Consider the following 17,599-nt stretch of genomic DNA (forward strand, 5'->3'; position numbering starts at 1 on the left):
AGGCGGAGCTCAGGTGGTAATTCGAGTGATGGGGAGCAGCTGTAAACACAGATGAAGCTTGCCTCGCTTGCCTGCCACTCACCTCCTGCTGTGTGGCCCGGTTCCTAACAGGCCACGGACCGCTACAGGTCCGTGGCCCAGAGGTTGGGGAACCCTGCTTTAAATGTTTCCATTGGTTTTATGTAAATTACACCTCCAAAAAGTTTATTAAAAACCACAAAATGAGATCAGAAATTTCAGTTGTGGAGTTTGTGGGCTTTGGCAATAGAAAACCAAGTAGGTCATAGGTCAAGCATAGCACAATCAAATATCCTGTTTCCTTTTTTGCCTCCTAATTTAGTAGATCAGGTTTTTTTAAATTTAAATTATGTAAACTAAAGTAAAACAAAAACATCTGTGACACAGTTTAGAAGGATTACAGGGTGCAAAGCCTGGATTCTGTATCAACTCCAGGCAAGAAAACCGGCCCTAACTTCATCAGGAGTCCTTCCCAAATCTACCACTTATGGCATAAGCATTGACCAGATATTTACTAATCTAGGCCTTTCACTCATCTTGCTTCTACCATAGTTTTCAAAGGTAAATTTGAAGCTCAAGAGCTTAACCTTTCGATCATCATTGTTTTGCTGTGGCCACCCAAGGCATGAAGGGTAAAATGCCTTATCTGTCTCTATAGCAGAAAGACAAAACAATCCTTAGTTGATGTCTTAGAATTTTTCCTGCTGTATACCTGAATATACAGGGAATGTCCTAGCAGGATACAGGCTACAGTGCAGTTACCTTTGGGAAGCAGAGTGAAATGGAGAGAGGGGAGTGATAAAAGGAGACCTTTTACCCTTTTTACACTCTTCTATATGGTTGGAACTTTTTATAACAAGATATTTTATAACATGATCAGGTATTTACTGCGGAATTTTAAGAAACAAAAAATGGGACCTTTTTTTTAATGGATGGATTTTCCACTAGGTGGTAGTAGAGAATTACAATCAATATTAGTCTGAACCTGAAGGGCAAAAAGAAATACTTATTAAGCCGAAAATCAAAGGCTGTAGCCCATTTGCAGCTACAAATATTTATTAAGTGGGTCAGTCTGAGGTTTAATTGCTCCATGAACACCAGATGATAGGTATCTGCTCTTTTGAGTAATGCTTTCCTGGTTATGTTCTCCTGTAATCTGATTTTCTGAAAATGGGCCTGAGATGTACTCCTACTGAAAGTGAACAATTGCGGTGCATTATGGTAGGAATGATGGAAACTTGAGAAGCATTGTGGTAGGAATGATGGAAACTTGAGAAGAGATACACACACTGATAATAAAGATATACACTCTTTTTTCTTAGCTGAAGTGAAATTGCAGAAATATACACTGGATCTGTACACATTCCTCTCCTTAAGTCTCCCTGGATAAAAGGAGGATATGTGGGCATCCCTGGTGGCCCAGTGGTTGAGAGTCTGCCTGCCGATGCAGGGAACACGGGTTCGTGCCCCGGTCCGGGAAGGTCCCACATGCCGCAGAGCGGCTAGGCCCGTGAGCCGTGGCCGCTGAGCCTGCGCGTCCGGAGCCTGTGCTTTGCAACGGGAGAGGCCACAACAGTGACAGGCCCGCGTACTGCAAAAAAAAAAAAAAAAAAAAGGAGGATATGTATCTGAAGGATGAACATCCACAAGTGGGCTGTGGATGCATCGTTACCTAATCTCCAACATGCTTGACTCATCGCATCACTGACCCTTATGTCTCTGCCTAGTTGCTTTGCCCATTCCATCAAAATTCAGCAGGACACATTCTTTTCAATTGCACGTGGAAAATTCTCCAGACTGGCATATTAGGCCACAAAACAATAGATTTAAGATGGTTGAAATCATATCAAGCATCTTTTGGGACAACAGTATAAAACTAGAAATCAACTACAGGAACTTCCCTGGTAGTACATGGCTAAGACTCTGAGCTCCCAATGCAGTGGACCCAGGTTCGATCCCTGGTCAGGGAACTAGATCCCACATGCATGCCGCAACTAAAGATACCTCACACGGCAGCAAAGATCCTGCATGCCGCAACTAAGACCTGTCACAGCCATAATAAACAAATAAATAAATATTTTAAAATACTGTGGAAAAAACTGCAAAAAACACAAACACATGGAGACTAAACTACATGCTACTAAACAACCAATGGGTCAATGAAGAAATCAAGAAGGAAGTCAAAAAATACCTTGAGACAAGTGAAAATAGAAATACAACTGTCCAAAATCTATGGGACACAGAAAAAGCAGTCCTAAGGGGGAAGTTCATAGCGATATAGGCCTAACCCCAAGAAACAAGAAAAATCTCAAATAAACAACCTACTCTTACACCTAAAGGAATTAGAAAAAGAAGGACAAATAAAACCCAAAGTTAGTAGAGGAGAGGAGATAAAGATTAGAGCAGAAATAAATGAAATAGAGACTTTAAAAAAAGAGAAGATTAATGAGACTAAGAACTGGTTCTTTGAAAAGATAAACAAAATTGACAAACAGTTCTTTATATATTTTGGATATATCTCCTCAGACCCTTTTTTTTTTTAGATTCCATATATATGTGTTAGCATACGGTATTTATTTTTCTCTTTCTGACTTATTTCACTCTGTATGACAGACTCTAGGTCCATCCACCTCACTACAAATAACTCAATTTTGTTTCTTTTTATGGCTGAGTAATATTCCATTGTATACATGTTGGCAGGCGGATTCTTAAGCACTGGGCCACCAGAGAATTCCCTTTCAATGTTTTTAGTTTTCCCCATTTAAATCTTGCATGTCTTTTCTTTCTTTTTTTTTTTTTTTCTTGGTGAAGGATTGTCCAAGCTACAGTCAATCTTGTAAGAGGCTCCCAGGGTCATTATAACATAACTACCATATAACAGTATAGCATTAGAGTCTATTATAATCACTTATCAACATATTTGCCTCCTCTATTAGACTTTCGTTTCCTTAAGAGCAGGGATTACATATTATTCACATTTACATTCCAAGAGACTTATTACACTGCACACAAAGTATATGCTTAATAATGATGGTTTAGTAAATATTTGAGAGCACATTCAAATTCAGAGCTACTTAAATCAGATTCAAAGTCTTATGAAAAGATTTCACTTAAGGAAAAGAAAAGCACATACACGCGTCCCGTGTTTGTACGAGAACAAAGGTCATCAAATATCATTCCTAATCATGATCATTTATATTTTAAATGTGCATGCAATAAGTATTTGTTCACTTAAAACGCTGTGAAAATCTCATTCAGAAGAGGCAGAGAATCTGGCCACTTTCCTTCTTCTAAGTCCTGCTTAGCAAATGAACAACCAAAACATGAATGCACAAAAAGGAAATTAGCAGATGTTGGGCAGCAAAAGGAAATTAACAATGAATTGTGTATTAAATCATCTTAAAGATAATAATTTAACAATAACATTAGAAACCTTATGTTCTTGTGGGGTTTTTTGTTTTTTTGTGGGTTTTTTTGCGGTACGTGGGCCTCTCACTGTTGTGGCCTCTCTCGTTGCGAAGCACAGGCTCCGGACGCGCAGGCTCAGCGGCCATGGTTCGTGGACCCAGCTGCTCCGTGGCATGTGGGATCTTCGCGGACCGGGGCATGAACCCGTGTCCCCTGCATTGGCAGGCGGACTCTCAACCACTGCGCCACCAAGGAAGCCCTGTTCTTGTGTTTTGAAATGAGACAATTTGTTTGTCTTTTCTTTCTGAGAATTTATTTCTGATTACTGTAAGTTTGCTATTAAAAGAGACTATTTTATCACATATTCCATTTTTTTTGTTGTTTTGATAGAAAAGTGCAATTGATTTTTTTGTGTATTTATCCAACCACCTTGCTAAAATATTATTAATTCTTATATCTCAGATTTTTTTGGTATTTTTTCTGTAGACAATCATATCACCTATACATAATGAAAGCTTGTTTTTTTCCTTTCCTATGCTTCTATGTTCTTCCTTCCTTTCGTTCTTTCTCTCGCTTTCTTTCTTTCTTTCTTCCCTCCTTCCTTCCTTTCTTTTTCTTTCTTTCTTTCCTTTTGGCTGTTGTTAAAAAGTCCCAAATTCTCTGCCTAAGTAACCCCACTAAGCCATTTTCCATTTCACAGTATAATATTTGACTCTCTAGAAGGGTCTACCTCTTTTTAACTCAATGCCAAAGATGGAATTTCAGTTCTTAGCCTTAAGACGCAGGTGACAAAATTCTCTGTAAGATAATAAGGAAAAGATGTTATTTTCTGCTCGCAAAGCTGGGGAGAATGATGAATGCATTTTTTTAACGTAACACTGTCTTTGTAAATGATACATCTAACAAAGACAAGTTGTCAAACCCCTATATATCAAAGACTTTGGACAAGACTGGATAAAATACCCCTTAACCTATAAAACATCTGTAATCCTGACCACTCAACTTTCTTGATAATGTAAGCTCTAGTGATAATATTGTTAACATCTCCATCTGCAGGAAGCTAAAATTACTTGCGAATTTCTTCTGTCAAATGAGAAAAAGCATCATTGGCATTTTCCTCTTCTCACACACACAGAATAAATGACTCTACTGGACTTTTTATTAAACAAAGAATGAAAGACTGTTCAATGAGTGAACCAAGCAGAGAGTAGAACCATAAGGAGGGCGATTCCATGCTGAGCCTAAAAATAAGCCCACAATTAAAAAAAAAATGTTTTTAGTTCTAAAAATATCAAGTAAGACAAATCTCTATTTTGACCTCAATAGGAGCCTCTCTGCCTCCGTGATCTTTCCCTAGCTAGCTCAAAACTTTGTTGTTAAAGAATTATTTGTACTGAAAATCCAGAGCTATTAGAAAGTAAGAAAATTATGGGATTTTCTTTTGTTGTTGATTTTTGTCTAAAGGTTTTTGCCAGATGTCACTGGTATGGGTCCAGGTGCACTCTTATCTGTGAGAGTACTAGCAGTTGAATCCAAGCAGGCATTCCCAAACTTGAATGCATCGGAATCCCCTGGAAGGCGTGTTAAAATGCAGATTTCTGGGTCCCACATCCAGAGTGTCAGATTCAGAAGTTTTGGGTTCAGACCTAAGAATTAACCTTTTAAATACATTTCAAAAGCTGCTGATCCAAAGACCACATTTTGAGAACCACTGGAGTAGAAGAACAACTGTAATTCCAGCACATGTTCTATCATTCATCTTTCTAAGTTGGTTGTGTTAAAAATTCATCTGATTCTAAGTGAGGGATTCTTTGTGAGAAATGAGGCTGAGATGGAGAGTGTCTCCATAGAGAGAGTTGAGAATAACCCAGCCTGGGTTTAAGTACACGATGCAGAACACAGAGGTTCCAATAGGTTGCTTTTCCTCAGTAAGAGATCCACAACCCCCCACCCCAAAATATTTCTTTAAAGGAAACATAGGAAAGTTGTGTGATTTTTTTTTCTCTTCTAGATGGAATGTATTTTTTTCTTTCTTTTCCTTGGAAGGAAAGTACAGTAGAACAATCTCTAGTTTTTCCAAGAAGTTAATGATTTCTCCTTTTATTTGAGTGTGAGATTTATTCTACCTGTGTGAAAGTCCATGTGAACTGTGTGTTTAGGGTTTTTGTATCTATATCCACGAGTGAGATTGACTTATAAATTTCCTTTTTTGTACTGTCTGTCAAATTTTTAGTATAAAGGTTATTACAAGCCTCCTAAAATAAGTAGGGGATATATCCTCTTTTTATATTCTGTAAGAATTTCTGTAGGATTAGAATTGTTGTTTCTTTAAGTGTTTGGTACAACTTACTGATGTAGCAATTAGGGTTTGAGTTTCTTTTGTGTGAAGATAGTCAATGATCAATTCAATTTTTTCTGCAGATGATTATTAAAATGAAGGATTCGATGTAACTGAAAAATGATGAGCTGATCATCATGTGGAACCCCAGACAGCAGCTATTTTCAGAAAGAAAGAGCACAGCCCCTTTCCATAACCTGCTATGTCCTGAAGGAAGGTCACTCTGGCTGAGGGCTCCTTTCCTTAAGGATGAGTCTAAGGGTGGTGGGGGTAGGGCTCAGAGGGAGAGGGCCTCTTGGTTACTTTGGGAGCAAGGGCACCAGGAGTTCAATTCAGGGAGAGGGCTCCGTGCTTTTCAAACATTTTTTTTAAAATGTTTTATATATATATATATGTATGTATGTATATATATATATATCTGCTAATACACACACACAAATATATTTAACTGAAACATTTCATGAAACTATAGTTACACTCACTATCTGTGGAGCAGGCTGGTATTTTCTATTCTATTGTATTCTATTCCATTCCACTATATTTATATACACATATGTAAACATATTTTTTCATATACATTTTTATAATTACTACACATTGCTACATGTTTTACATGTTACTACATATATTATTATATATTTTATATATTACTATATATTATATATAAATGTATTTTATATAAATATTATATACGTTTATATTATATATTTATATCTTATTTATTCCAGTCCACTAATATATATATATATATATATATATATATATATATATATATATATATATATATATATATATATATATATACACACACACACACACAGAGAGATACATACAGGCTTTCAGGGTCGTGGATGTGGCTTGGGAGTGGACTTCGGAGCGTGATCAGTGCTGAGGATTCCCAGGACCCCACATTTCCACATCCATGGTACCTGCGATTTCAGTTTTTCTGTACAGGGGCAGCTGACGTCCCTCTTTTCCACCTGCCTATGGGGAAGACTCCAGGGCTAGTCAAGATTCACATTTACCAAGTCAGCTGGAGTGGACTTAGGGTCTAGGTTGCTGTTTCATGCAGTGGCATCTGGAACCCGCTAACGCTACTAGAAATCCCCCTCCTGCTCCTTTCACGGGCCCTGCCGCAGCGGTGAGCAGGTGCGTGGGGAACTGAGGTGTGGCCGGACATCTCAGGTCACCACGGGACCGCACTAAGGGACTCCAGGGAAACGGCTCCTCCGGGAGAGCACAGACAGCCCCCCAGGCCCGGTTCAAGCAGGAGGGCAGGGCTGCGTTCCCCCCGCCCCACTCAGAGCGCCGAGCTCTGATTGGCGTTCCAGAGAGCCAATCATAGCTTCCGGCCCACAGGTGGGTGGGGCCTGAGCGCTCCTAGCGCTCTTGCGGAGATGGATACCGGGATACAGTCTTTCTGGTGCAAGGGGGCACCGGCAGAGTCCCGCTTCTCCGCGCCTCTGGCAGCCCTCGTTAAAAGCCTGCGAGAAGATGTGGCACATATATACAATGGAATATTACTCAGCCATAAAAAGAAAGGAAATTGAGTTATTTGTAGTGAGGTGGATGAACCTAGAGTCTGTCATACAGAGTGAATAAGTCAGACAGAGAAAAACAAATACCGTATGCTAACACATATATGGAATCTAAAAAAATTTTTTTAAATGGTTCTAATGAACCTAGGGGCAGGGCAGGAATAAAGACGCAGACGTAGAGAATGGACTTGAGGACCTGGGAAGGGGGAAGGGTAAGCTGGGACGAAGTGAGAGAGTGGCATGGACATATATACACTACCAAATGTAAAATAGATAGCTAGTGGGAAGCAGCCGCATAGCACAGGGAGATCAACTCGGTGCTTTGTGACCACCTGGAGGGGTGGGATAGGGAGGGTGGGAGGGAGACGCAAGAGGGAGGGGATATGGGGATATATGTATACGTACAGCTGATTCTGTTTCTTATACAGCAGAAACTAACACACCATTGTAAAGCAATTATACTCCAATAAAGATGTTCAAAAAAAAAAAAAAAAAAGCCTGCACCCGGGCTTGGAGACTCGACAGAAGCGGGTGCTGCTGCTCAAAGCCCCCAAAATAGATGCCTATTTTGCAAAGTCCCGAAGCGCCTGCCTGGACAAAGAGGGCATGCATCTGGTGGCTTGCAAATAAATACCTGAAGAACTCGCAGGAGACGCTGTTGTGGGGTGAGATTTGGAACCGTGATTGTGTCCCCCAGGTACCACCCAGCTGGGGTAGTGAGGAAGGGATCCGGACCCCTAGATTCCTCTCTCATTCTCTTCACGGAGCCCTGGAGTGAGGTGAGGGAGAGCAATGAGAATAGGTCTCGTCCCTGACGAGGGAGGGACGGGGTCTGCCCAGACCTTTAGACCCTTTAGTTATGGGAGGTGTACGCTGAGTCCTCCTGTCCTGGCGGGATCATTAAAGCAATCCAGGTCCTTGGGGAGGGTCCCAGGAGAATACTTCGGGTAGTACGTTTATCCCTTCGGTTCTCACCGCGTTTGTTTGGATGTGTAACTCGTTCCGTTTAACCTGAGGTGGCCTTAGTTTGTGCAACAGCCGTCTTCTCTCTTAGACACCAACCTCTGGGCTTCACATCCGCACCCCTCAGCCTGAAGTGGGGTACGGAGGGTTGTGTGGGGAAGGGAATCTCTTCTCAGACCAAGGCAATCAGGAGCCATCCAAGGTGCAGGCAGGACCAGGGTTCCAGCCAAGAGAGAATCATAAGCCATCTCCTTTCCCCTTTTCAAAAGCCATCGCCCTACCTCCTTATAATCATGGACACAGTTGCTCCATAATTCAAAATAATAAAGAAATTAGGGAAAAAAATCCTTAGTTGAACTTCTTCTGAATATCATATTTCTAACTGAAATACCAATGATCAGTGATCAGAAATAGCTCTCTATTTCTCTATGAGAGAAATAGTATAGTAGATATTTATTCTATACAGAGTCCTGGAAGTAAATATATTAACTAACAAGTATTTTTTTTTCCAATTTGGAATGGCATAATCATGGAAGTCTAAAACAAAAATAAAAATATAAAATCAAAATTTTAGTTGTAGAAAGCAAACGATTTTTCTGGACTCTTCAATATCTAAAAAGCAGTTTTAATTTGGTTTCATAATTTAAGTAAACTAAAAGCCAAGAGTTTGGTGAATCCCAGAAATGGATAACCTTCTTATAAAAGTAAGATACCTTATGTATTCTATATTTAACTGAACTACTGAGCTCTCCCTTTTATAGGTCTTTCAATGGAAATAGAGAAGGACTAAAGAAGTAAAAATTTACCAATAAGAAAAAGTTGAATAAACTTCCATTTTTCTGTAACCCTAAGAAAAAAATCATCATGGACATAATTGCTGACCTACTCTTCCTTGGTGCTCTGGTTATCAGAGTGGAGGTTGGATAATATAGATGAAAAACTTGAGTGAGGATACCAGGTCTCTTCACCTTGACTTTGGTTTTCCACTCTTAAGTAGCTGAGTTACACAATATCCGACCACTCTTACACTAGGGCCAGAGGTGATGACTCACAAGTGTTCTGTAGAGGATAGAAGGGAGTCAGACCTTAAGCAAGCGAGTCTCAGCCTGGTAGAAGGGTGTGGCCATGTAGCCACTGCAGAGGGGGCAGCACGTGCAAGTGAGTTCCCATGTCTGCTTGTGGGAAATGAGGGGAGGCAAGAGGCTGGTGAAAACTCAGCCTCATGGTCAGTCCGAGAAGCAGCCAAGATGGAGAACTGCAAACTCAGCAGTACAGGTTTTCCAGGAGTCCCAGTGCCCAATGGCAGCCTTCCACCAGGGATGGCCAGTCTCTGCGGGCTGAGCTCCACTTGGCTGGTCTGCATTCAGAGCTCCCCTGCTTATTCAAAAAGGCTGGGGAAGCCAAGCCAGGAGCCTGGAGAGTGACTGAAGGGTACCAGGGACCTGAGCAATGGTTCTTTTATCTTCAAGATATCCACTCCAAGAATTCTCTTCCCAAGCTTGTCAATAGTGATTCAAAAAAAAAAAAAAATAGTGATTCCATGGGAGGAAACCAGGTCCCAGCCTCGATTAAAAACAAAAAATGAACCCAAAAACCTCTAGGTGGCATGTATGGGTATGTAAATGGTGCTACAAATGGTGTGTTGAATAGTCAAAGGGGACTTCTACCCCAAGCATAGATGAGACGAAAATTTGGAATCAAAGCACCTTGGTGTGGTTCCCAGATCTAGGGTTCACTGGAGGAAAGCCACTACTTCAGGACAGACTTCTAGGAGAGCCATTGTCCTATGCCTGGCACAAATGTGTCTTCCCCTCCATTGTTTCCAGATGCTACCTTGCATCTGGCATCTACATTTTTATACTGCTTCAAATATAAGACTAATGGGTCTGCTCTAGGACTTCACAGCCTCCACTTTCACCCTGACCCCACACGGTCATTTTCTCTTCATGGGGAATGAAAAAGGGTGGTATCCTCATCATCTAGTAAATAAGGGGGAGGGATTCAAATCACACGGGAAAGGAAAAACTAGTTCTTTGCTGTGGGGAAGAGTTACTGAGAGTTTCAGAATAGTCTACTCAGCGGAAGGAAGTTTTGGGGGTTGGTCATTTGGGGTGTGGGAAGGGATTCCAGAATACCAGGGGCTTCAAGACTAGTGTGTCTTATTGTTTCCAGCCTCAATTTGAGTGGACTTCCTGGCATAGAACTGAAAAAATGTCCACTCCTTCCTGTGTCTGCTGACACCTAGGTTCTCTTCCCCAGTAATATGTCTGTGTTCCTATCAGGGTAACAAAAGAAGGGGGAAGAATTAGTGCTCTTCTCTTCACATCTCTCCTAAAAGAATTGTGAAACATCATATGCCTCTTCCCACAAGCTGAAGTTGACCTGAAATTCTCATCATGGATTCAAATAGTTACAAAGAATAGAAATTTCAATATATATATCAACACATTTACATAAAACTATTAATCACTCTATCACATGTCCAGTGGAATCCAAGTACCATAATGTTTGACACCCATCATTAATTTTTAAAAGGCACAAGCAACCCCTTCCTTAACAGTTGGAATTTTTACTTTGCTCCTTTTTCCTTTGAATTCCTATTTTCATTTTACTGCCCCCTATGGAATTGTTTTTGAATTCTCCACCCTGGCTGCATCCTAATGTAATATATTTTTGTTCTTAGAAATCTTTTCTTGATCCAGCTATTATGTTTCTTTGCAGCAAAGTACGTTCTAAAAATGAATTTTTAATTTTCTCTTCTAAGTGCTTAAAAAGTCATGTGAATTAAAATAATTACAATTATTAAAGATACACAGATGATCAAAACAATATAAATAATATAGATTATGGTAAATAAAATATGAAATTATAATTTTTTTAAAGTAAAATTTAACTGAAATGCATCTCTTACCGAGATGGATAGGAGCTTTATTTTCCCAATTTCATGTTGATGAAAATTACTTATCGTGAGGCCAGGTTCTATATGATTTCTATTCCCTTAAAAAAAAAAGTTTAATGTAAAATAACTAAAGAATTTTGTTCACATATGTAAGTGTGGGAACAGAAAAAGTATGGAAGAGGTAAGAATTTTCTTGTAGCAACTTCACCCAATTTTACAAATTTCCTCTTAGTTATATGCCAAAAACTCACATAGTAAGCTCTTATTAAATACTATTTTTAATAGTCTCACAACTCAAATGTAGAGGTTTTTGGGTTTTCTTTTTAAATTTATTTTATATATTCATTTTTGGCTGCGTTGGGTCTTCCTTGCTGCACGCAGGCTTTCTCTAGTTGCGGTGAGCGGGGACTACTCTTTGTTGCGGTGCGCCGGCTTCCCATTGCGGTGGCTTCTCTTGTTGCGGAGCACAGGCTCTAGGCGCGTGGGTTTCAATAGTTGTGGCATGCAGGCTCAGTAGTTGTGGCTCTCAGGCTCTAGAGCGCAGGCTCAGTAGTTGTGGCGCACGGGCTTAGTTGCTCTGCGGCATGTGGGATCTTCCCGAACCTGGGTTCGAACCCATGTCCCCTGCATTGGCAGGCGGATTCTTAACCCCTCACCACCAGGGAAGTCTCAAATGTAGAGTTTTTCTTCAGTGTTGTTGAAGCAAAGAATTAGAAACTACTTGATTTGCAAAACTGTTTTTGCACATACATTAGGTTCTATCACTTTCTCAATACCAAAAAGGCTTTACAAATTCTTATGAAATAACTAATAATTTTACGTGTTAACCATTCACTTAGAGGCATCTTGTTTGTGAAACTCAAATTAGGTGAAATTGGGGATAGAAAGAAACAGACAGACCCACAGAATTGAAAATGAAAATGCAGTAGGTTCTGAATAAAGACCTTTTTTTCCATTTTTTTTTTATGTCATCTGGAAGTGCGTTTAAGAAGTATGGCAAAGAGGGACTTCCCTGGTGGCGCAGTGGTTAAGAATCCGCCTGCCAATGCAGGGACACGGGTTCGATCCTTGGTCCAGGAAGATCCCACATGCCGCAGAGCAACTAAGCCCGTGCGCCACAACTACTGACCCTGTGCTCTAAAGCCCGCGTACCACAACTACTGAAGCCCGTGCACCTAGAACCCATGTGCCTAGAGCCCGTGCTCCGCAGCAAAGAGAAGCCACCGCAATGAGAAGCCCGCGCACCGCAGCGAAGAGTAGTCCCCGCTCACCGAAACTAGAGAAAAGCCCGCACACAGCAACGAAGACACAACGCAGCCAAAAATAAAAAATAAATTTAAAAAAAATAGAAGTATGGCAAAGAGATGGACATTTTAATGTGTGTATATCATTTCACTTCATTTTCAACAATGATTAGTTTTATACTTATACATTTGACAGATGAAAAACAATGTGTCAACATCCAACAGGGAGAAATTAATCCAAAATAAATGAACCTGAATTTTTTTAAGTTTAAGACATTGCATCCAAGATTGCATTTGGGAACATTTCGTTTTGTATTTATTCATAAGTGGCTTTCTGCTTTTAAGAACACCATTTAATCTACTTAGTGAAAATCAACAGCTAAATGAAGAGAAGGTATTAGATCATCAATAAGTGTAAATTTACAGAAATTCTATCACTGATTGCTATGTGCATTATGTACAGCAGAATCCACAAGATCTTTTTATCAGATTAATCTGAATCTAGTCAGTATATGATAAAAAAAATGAGTAGAGAAATAACAGTATATCATAGACCAGAACCCAAGTAGAAAATGTATTTATACAATCCAGTAATATTTGGTAAAAGTTAATGAAAACATTTCTCCTAGGAGTCTGAATAAGTTCAAGAAAACATATATCATAGTACCCCTCATATGTGTTTCTTTTACTGCAAAATGTGATGTTGATCTGTCAGAAATAAATGTTGAGACTTTTGCCTTCACTGCCTTGAAATCATGCAAAATAAGCACGTGAAGTACAGATGAGACATGAGGGGGTCTTTGTTGGTACCCAGAGTGCTTTGTAGCAAGTTAGTATTTCTTTCCATGATTTTTACTAATTACATATTCTAATCCTAAAGCAGATAAGGATCGGAAACTTGGCAAGAGTTTGTCACTTGAATGAAATCACCACCACCATCAGTATTTCTTGCCAATGCTAAGGAGCTATTCATTCTTTATAATGATCAGAAAGGAAGCATCAAAGTCATCAGATGAAAATTTTTCAGCGTCCCAGCTTGTCCACCGAGGGACTGTCTTAATCTGGAATATTGTAACATAGACCAAAACTCCCTCGTTTCTTAGGCCACCTGTCACCCTTAACACAAGGTTACTCAACCTGAAGCATTTTTTTTTCATTAAATATTGTTGATTTACAATGTTTCAGGTGTAGCGCAAAGTGATTCAGTTACACACACACATACACACATATATTCTTGTTCATATTCTTTCCATTGTAGGTTATTATGAGATATTGAATATCGTTCCCTGTTTTATACAGTAGGTTTTTATTGTTTATCTATTTTATATATAGTAGTATGTGTAGTATGTAACCATTAATTCCAAATTCCCAGTTTATCCCTCGCCCCACTTTCCCCTTTGGTAACCATAAGTTTGTTTTCTACATCTGTGAGTCTAGTTCTGTTTTGCAAATAAGTTCATTTGTATCATTTTTTAAATTTATATTTTATTTCTATTTTGGCTGCATTGTGTGGCATGCGGGATCTTAGTTGCCCGACCAGAGATTGAACCCGTGCCCCCAGCACTGGGAGCTCAGGGTCTTACCCACTGGACCACGAGGGAAGTCCCTGTATCATTTTTTTTTTAGATTCCACATATAAGAGATGTCTTTCTCTGTCAGACTTACTTCACTTAGTATGATCATCTTGAGGTCCATTCATACTGCTGTAGATAGTGATTCCTCCCTTGTTACCAAGTGGAATGTGAAAGCATCCTCAGCCTTTAGAAACTTAAGGTGTTTTGTGAATAGTTATGACAGTCCAATGAATATTATTAGTGTATCTTTGAATTCCCTCAGAAAAACATCAGTTGTGTTATTAACCAGATTTAAATATTTTGCAATATCTCACAAGGACAATTCTCCAAACATAATGAAGAATAATATGCACTAACTTTAATAATTACATCTGAGGAGGGAAAAGAAAGGTGGAACTGAAGTCAGGTGTGTAAGTATGATTCTTTGTGTTTTCTGTGTGTTAGAAATGTTTAATACTAATTATAACAATGTAAAATGTACTCAGGTCCCTCATGCTGCCAATTATAGAATACCGCTCTTCTGATCAAAATTCTTATTCTCATAATCCATATACAGATAATAGAATAAGTTTTAATTAATTCTGTCTAGTTCTAACAGAATCAGGTGTTATTAATTATGTCTGGTTCTTTGAGCAAGTAACAACTGATTTTGTTCCTATGATTAGCATTTCTTAAAATCAATTAGTTTGCCAATCTTTTATGATCTTTTATTTTATTTTAATTGTTAAATATTTAAACAAAAAAGAACATTCATTGCCCAAACACCAGCTTTATTAAATCTTAATATTTTGCCTTACTTGTTTCAAATCTTTTTTAAGAAATCAATGACTGTATATTTTGGAAACTAATCCCTTGTCGGTTGCATCATTTGCAGATATTTTCTCCCATTTGTAAATGATGCAACCAACAAGGGATTAATTTCCAAAATATACAAATAGCTCATACAGCTCAATATCAAAAAAAAAACAACCCAATCAAAAAATGGGCAGAAGATCTAAATAGACATTTCTCCAAAGAAGACATACAGATGGCCAACAGGCACATGAAAAAATGCTCAACATCGCTAATTATTAGAGAAATGCAAATCAAAACTACAACGAGGTGGGACTTCCCTTGCAGTCCAGTGGTTAAGGCTCCACGCTTCCACTGCAGGAGGCGCGGGTTCGATCCCTGGTCAGGGAACTAAGATCCCACATGCCGTGTTGAGCTGCCAAAAAAAAAAAAAAAACCTACAATGAGGTATCGCCTCACACTGGTCAGAATGGCCATCAACAAAAAGTCTACAAATAATAAATGCTGAAGAGGGTGTAGAGAAAAGGAAACCCTACTACACTGTTGGTGGAAATGTAATTTGACACAACCTTTATAGAGAACAGTATGGAGGTTCCTTAAAAAACTAAAAGTACAGTTACCATATGATCCTGCAATCCACTCCTGGGCATATATCCAGAGAAAACTCTAATTCGAAAAAATATCATACATGCATCCCAATGTTCACTGCAGCACTGTTTACAATAGCCAAGACATGGAAGCAACCTAAATGTCCATCAACAGATAAATGGATAAAGAAGATGTGATATAGATAGATAAATAGAGATATGTATACATATCTATATATATCTATACACACACACAGTGGAATATTTTATACACACACACAAACACACAATGGAATATTACTCAGCCATAAAAAAAGAATGAAATAATGCCATTTGCAGCAACTTGGATGACCTAGAGACTATCATACTAAGTAAAGTAAGCCGATAGAGAAAGATAAATATCATGATATTGCTTATATGTGGAATCATAAAAAAAAAAAGATACAAATGAACTTATTTCCAAAGCAGAAAGAGACTCATAGACATAGAAAGGAAATTTATGGTTACCAAAGGGGAAAGGGGTGTGGGAGGAGGGATTAATTAGGAGGTTGGGATTGACATATACACACTACTATATATAAAATAGATAACCAGCAAAGACCTACTATATAGCACAGGGAACTATACTCAATATTTTGTAATAACCTATAAGGGAAGAGAATCTGAAGAAGAATATAGCTAGCTACATAGATAGATTATATATATATATGAAACTGAATTGCTATGCTGCATACCTGAAACTAACACAATATTGTAAATCAACTATACTTAAATAAAAAATTTTTTTAACTTAAAAAAATTTTAGGTGTATATATGCACCTACCTTAGGAATAGGATTCAGCAGAACTACACCTGATTTCTTAGTGATGACCTGTTTTGTTGAATAGTGATGGTCTATAAGTTGAGGGATATTTGAAAACCCAGTGCCTTCAAATTGACACATATTCTGGAGAAAGAACAATAAAGTAGAAAAAACATGAAGATATTGCTTCAGCAACACTACATTCAGCAATAAATTAAGTTCCATTTACGAAAAACTATGGTTGCACCACAATGTGAAGAAACTTAACACTACTGAACTATACACTTAAAAATGGTTAAGATAGGGCTTCCCTGGTGGCGCAGTGGTTGCGAGTCCGCCTGCCGATGCAGGGGACACGGGTTCGTGCCCCGGTCCGGGAAGATCCCACATGCCGCGGAGCGGCTGGGCCCGTGAGCCATGGCCGCTGAGCCTGCGCGTCCGGAGCCTGTGCTCCGCAATGGGAGAGGCCACAGCAGTGAGAGGCCCGCGTACAGAAAAAAAAAAAAAAAAAAATGGTTAAGATGGTAAAAATAAAAATAAATAAATAGAATTCTAATATGCTAAAAATAGTTACCTTTGTATTAAGAAGTTAATTTTCATAATGACTAAATATAATTCAAATTGCTAAAAAAGAAAATAATAAGAAAAAGAAAACCTTACAAACAGACCTGGAATGCATTTTGCTAAAATGATAACCAAAGGAAATAAAGCACTGGATACATTCAAGTTAAGGAACAAGAAATATGTATACATTTGTTTGCATATATGTTCCATTTGATAAATTTTTCAAGATCAAAAATAATTTTGAGGAAGTATGTCCAATATAGTAATAAATATTTTAAGAATAAAAAAAGAAAATAATGAAGATAGGTAAGTGTAGGTCTTAAATTAAAGGCAACCATCAAAGAACAGAATCAGTATGTATATTTTTCAGTCCAGCAGAAAACAAAATCAGTTTATCAAATGGAAGGCAGAAAAAGGGAAGAAACTATGTACAGAAATACAAAATGTGCAATGAGTTGCAAAATAAGTCTTACTATGTCAACAATCACCAGTCAAAAAGACAGAGACTCTCATAATGGAGGAAATAAAAAGACCAAACCATGTGTTATTCACAACAAATACTCCTAAAGCAAGAAGACACATAAAGGTTGAAATTAAAAGGAGGAAAAAGATTAACCAGGTGACAAATATGACCCAAAAGAAAATTGGGCAATAATCTCAATGCACAACAAATAGAATTTAAGTTTTAATAAAAGGGCATAAAGGACAAAAGAAAACGTGTTTATATTAAAAAGAAACAGTAGAGGGACTTCCATGGTGGCTCAGTGGTTAAGAATCTGCCTGCCAATGCAGGGGACATGGGTTCGATCCCTAGTCCGGGAAGATCCCACGTGCCATGGAGCAACTAAGCCTGTGCGCCACAACTACTGAGC

The 17,599-nt window shown here is 38.7% G+C and overlaps 1 protein-coding gene across 1 annotated transcript in view; it reads right to left on the minus strand.

Moving 5' to 3' along the window:
* Window positions 1-6,651, minus strand: part of TAP1 (transporter 1, ATP binding cassette subfamily B member) — a 31,653-nt gene extending 25,002 nt beyond the window's left edge. The window contains exon 1 of the mRNA XM_060307481.1: window positions 6,598-6,651. The gene's annotated coding sequence lies outside the window, so the exon portion shown is untranslated. The remainder of the gene's footprint in view (window positions 1-6,597) is intronic.
* Between the last annotated feature and the right edge of the window lie 10,948 nt (window positions 6,652-17,599).

This window comes from Globicephala melas, chromosome 11 (assembly GCF_963455315.2).
Source record: "Globicephala melas chromosome 11, mGloMel1.2, whole genome shotgun sequence".
NCBI classification, from domain to species: domain Eukaryota; kingdom Metazoa; phylum Chordata; class Mammalia; order Artiodactyla; family Delphinidae; genus Globicephala; species Globicephala melas.